The sequence below is a fragment of the Procambarus clarkii genome, unplaced genomic scaffold (genome assembly GCF_040958095.1).
Source record: "Procambarus clarkii isolate CNS0578487 unplaced genomic scaffold, FALCON_Pclarkii_2.0 HiC_scaffold_443, whole genome shotgun sequence".
NCBI classification, from domain to species: domain Eukaryota; kingdom Metazoa; phylum Arthropoda; class Malacostraca; order Decapoda; family Cambaridae; genus Procambarus; species Procambarus clarkii.
This window is the reverse complement of record NW_027189476.1, coordinates 118414-123348: the sequence shown is the minus strand read 5'-3', so window position 1 is coordinate 123348 and position 4935 is coordinate 118414. Positions and strand designations below refer to the sequence as shown.

The 4935-nt window shown below is 41.5% G+C and overlaps 1 non-coding gene across 1 annotated transcript; it reads right to left on the bottom strand.

The window, feature by feature from the left end:
• Positions 1-1363: 1363 nt before the first annotated feature.
• Positions 1364-1482, bottom strand: LOC138361524 (5S ribosomal RNA). Its single transcript, XR_011227006.1, has one exon. It is a non-coding gene; the product is annotated as a 5S ribosomal RNA (ribosomal RNA).
• Between the last annotated feature and the right edge of the window lie 3453 nt (positions 1483-4935).

Sequence of the window (4935 nt, the reverse complement as noted above, 5' to 3'; positions counted from 1 at the left end):
CCTTTTCATAGAACAGACAATAAGATTTGAGACAATAAGAACTTTACTTTTATAACTAAAGTTGCACAATTATACCAACTCTATGGTGGCTGGGTGGTAAGGTGTGTGGCTGGTGTTTTGGAAGTCGCGAGTTCAAACGACCCAATGGGAGTACTTTTTTTTTTGCCATACAATCTTCCTAATACTATTATGTAGGTGTGTGTGTGTGTGTGTGTTTTTATTCATTCTTTGGTTTTATAGATGACATACATATTGACTCCTTTTACCGGTCCTTAATTAGGCTCTGGGGAAGCAATGGTGGTGGTGCATTTAAAACTAAACCAAAAATCACCAGTTCTGGACGCGTCAAATATCATATCCGCTTAATGTGTCTACAACCTAATTACTTAAAACTACACTATTTAATTCATTCATATCATGTGCATATTGGTCATTATGCTCATACAACCGACATCAAAATTTATTTTCATTATTAGAATCATACATTTCATCAAGTAATACAGATACAAAGAGATTTTCTTTCTGAGAAGACCGTTAGTATTGGCTGGCTGGCAGGCAGGCAGGCATTTGAGGGTTATTATTTCGCCTGTTGATTGGGGGGAGGGTTGATGTGTTAGGGGGTTTTCGGTTAGGTGTGGTGGTGGTGATTGGTGGTGATTGGTGGTGATTGGTGGTGGTGGTGATTGGTGGTGAGTAGTGGTGGTGGTGGTGAGTAGTGGTGGTGGTGGTGGTGGTGGTGGTAGTAGGTGGGAGGGGGGGGGGGGGGGAAGGGGACTGATGGTCTGTGGATTCCTTCTCCGTACCCCTTACATATAAGCAAAAACATGCCTTCCTGTGGGTATAGAAACATTAACACAAATTATATATGTAACTGATATTGTAGCCTTTTAAACAGAAAAGATTTGTACATACAAATACTTTTAAATTATCATTTATTTGTGGAAATGGCATTTACGTCATTAAATTGATACCTCAGCATCAAGCTTGTGTCCTGCAGCTGTGGTCCAGTGGTAAAGTGTATATAAGTGATGCGTATTCTTGGAGTTGCGAGTTCAAACCCGGATTAAGCTATATATATATATATATATATATATATATATATATATATATATATATATATATATATATATATATATATATATATATATATATATATATATATATAAAACAACATGTTTTGTTTTGGTTGTTTGTTTTTGTATAAAGCCTCACACACTATATTAAGCGAGTTTGTTTTAAACATGACATACATATTAATTCATTTTACCAGGCCTTATTCCACACAACTCCGTGAATTTCCCGTGGAGCCAGCCATTCAAACAAAAACAAACGAAACAAAACAAAACAAAACAAAAAACATTATTGCCAACAGCATTTGGTGTTCCCAGGCGGTCACCCATCCAAGTACTAACCAAACCCAACGTTGCTTAACTTCGCTGATCGGACGAGAAGCGGTGTTCTCAACGTGGTATGGCCGTTGGCATGAGACTGCCTACACATTGTGGCTAATAACCAACTCTTTTTAGTCATCACGGCAGGATACGGACCTTCTTGTGGTGTCTTAATGGTAATTGTATCCTAACATATTTTTGTCTCCTTGGCATGGATATTTAACATCGTTTATTCAGTCTTGGGTTTATGTTCTTTCGCCATTTACAGACATTTTACATCTACCTACTTCCTCAGCCTGCCCTGCCAATTTCTAATGAATTTGTGGATTTTCTTTTGTAATACATACATGTGTGTGCTCATCTGCTCTTCAGTTTTTATGATATTTGTCTCATCTGTCCTGCTTTATGATACTTTTACAAAGAACATGAACAAATGCTTCTATTTTAGAGAAGATATGGGATCCAGGTTTCGGAGCCGTAAAACCAACCGTTGTGATTGGTGGACGAGTTGCCAGGTTGCAGCTTCTGTACCGTGCCGGCACATAAATAGGTTCGGCTCAAGCGGCGGCAGCATCATTCCCCCGTGACTGTCTGAGCGTCTCTCATCACCTTGGTTATCTCATCATCATCATGGTAGAAGCAAAGCCTACCAAGAAGGCTGCGGCTGCTGCTGTGGTGGCCACCACCAGGAAACCTCGCGTCCAGGTTGCTCACCCGAAAACTAGTCAAATGGTTCTAGCCGCGGTCGCAGCACTCAAAGACCGTAAGGGCTCGTCTCTACAAGCAATCAAGAAGTACGTTGTTGCCAACAACAAAGTCGAGGCTGCCAAGATCGCCATTTACATCCGAAGATTTCTCAAGAAAGCAGTGGCTGACGGCATTCTTGTTCAGACCAAGGGAAGTGGAGCTAGTGGATCATTCAAGCTGGCCGTAGCAGAGAAGAGGGCCGTTCTAACTCCCAAGAAAGCCACCACAACCAAGAAACCATCTACAGCAGCAAAGAAGGCCGTGGTAACTCCCAAGAAAGCCGCCACAAGCAACAAACCACCTACAGCCTTGAAAAAGAAGCAGCAGCAGCAGCTTGTTGTTGGGAACAAAAAGCCCAAAATAAAGAGAGCTTCAAAATCTCCCAAACCACCCAAGGCAAAGAAAGCTGTCAAGAAAACAACAAAGGCAAAATAAACGATGACATGCAAGCAGCATGAATACACATGACAATAAACATCCAGGCCTCCCCCCTCAGTGGAGGGGCCTCATATGATTCCAAAAAGAGTTTAGTTTTGTAGACAAATAAATCATTACTTTTGGGGTAGATTTACTCTGTATATTATATATATATATATATATATATATATATATATATATATATATATATATATATATATTTATATATACACATGGGTGAGGTGATATGGTACCAAAGTTTTGGGTAAGGTGATTGACATTTACACAAGATAAAACACGAACCAATGGGAATAAAAACATAAGAATGGAAGTAACTGCAGAAGGCCTATTGGCCCATAACACAAGCACTTCCTCTTGATGCTTCTATATTGGTTCGGAGTCTTGAAGCTATAATATATATATATATATATATATATATATATATATATATATATATATATATATATATATATATATATATATATATATATATATATAATATATATATATATATATATATATATATATATATATATATATATATATATATATATATATATATATATATATATATATATGCACACAAAACTAAATAGTCTTGTTAGACAAATTGCCCCTATTAGAGGCAAGTTGACTAACAAGCCGAATGACTGCAATTGTTTTGAATTTGAGTTAAATCTAACATAGAAATGTAATCAAACCTAACCTAACCTATGCTAACCCAAGCTAAGCTAACCTAACCTAACCTAAGCTAACCCAAGCTAAGCTAAGCTAAGCTAACCTAACCTAACCTAACCTAAGCTAACCTAACCTAACCTAACCTAACCTAACCTAACCCAGCAATTCATGATCTTAATATAATACTGTTAATTGGATAAACCAATTTGGAAAGAAATGTTCGAAAATAACAAAATTAACTGTGCTTGTTAGGAAAATTGGGCCTTGCATACTTGTCCCAATAGTGTGGTTCTCGCTTTTAGGTACGACATAAACGTATACCTAAGTTGAGAGAGAAAAAGATTCGCACTCAAACATGCATATCGATTGCCAGTCCTGAATTCTGGGTAGATATTCGTGTCCTCCCTTTTCATTTACCATCATTTGGATACTATCAAAACAGCTCTGAGAAGGATAAAATGAATAAAACGGGTAGCTCACTCATGTAAAAAGGAAGAGTTGGGAAAGATCTCTCTCTCTCTCTCTCTCTCTCTCCCCCTCACCCCCCACCAATGATCCTGCTCTGCTAGTATATAACGTAACAAACCTTCCCCCCCCCCCTCCCTCCCCAATCAGAGTCCCTTTAAGCATGCGAGGATAAAAAATAGATTTCATAAGACCCAATGTGCTAGCTGATATCAAAACAATTTATGTTATCGTCTATTAAGCCCTTCAGTAAAAAAGTATAGGGACCTAATTAGGTCCCGTTTTGAGGTGGTGGTGGGTGGAATCGATGGATTAGCCAAGCTCTTATCCGCCGAATCCGTAGAGGGTACGACCCTGGCGCTTCAGAGCGTACACCACGTCCATAGCAGTGACGGTCTTCCTCTTGGCGTGTTCCGTGTAGGTTACAGCATCACGGATGACGTTCTCGAGGAACACCTTCAGGACGCCACGGGTCTCTTCGTAGATGAGACCCGAAATACGCTTCACGCCGCCACGACGAGCTAAGCGACGAATAGCGGGCTTGGTGATGCCCTGGATGTTGTCACGTAGCACCTTACGATGACGCTTGGCGCCACCCTTTCCGAGTCCCTTGCCTCCCTTGCCGCGTCCAGTCATGGTGTTGAAGTTGTGTGAATCGAATTGACGAATGCCCGCACGATTTCCCGACTATATCCCATCAAGCGGACGTACTAGTAGCATTGCAACTCCTGCCTGCCCTTACTTTACGCTTGTGGTCGAGTAGACACGGCTTTCTCACAACGCTTTCAAAACTGCAGTTGCCTACTCGTCTGTTTCACGTCCCTGTGAAATGACTTTTGCACAAATCCAAAAAATAGAGCAAAATCAGCGATAATAGTGATTGAGGTGAGCCGCCTGTTGGCTGCAGCCAGAGGAAGGAGGGGAGGGGCAACGGGGTGACGTAGGCGAGTCGAGCAGCCAATGGCGCTCGAGCAAGCGCCTCGAGACGGCGTATATAAGCAAAAATTTTTCGGCGCCGGCCATCACAAACCACAGTTGTTCACCATGGCTCGCACCAAGCAGACTGCTCGCAAGTCCACGGGAGGCAAGGCTCCTCGTAAGCAGCTGGCCACCAAGGCAGCACGCAAGTCTGCTCCTGCCACAGGGGGTGTGAAGAAGCCTCACCGTTACAGGCCCGGAACGGTCGCCCTGCGTGAGATCCGTCGTTACCAGAAGAGCACCGAGTTGCTCATCAGGA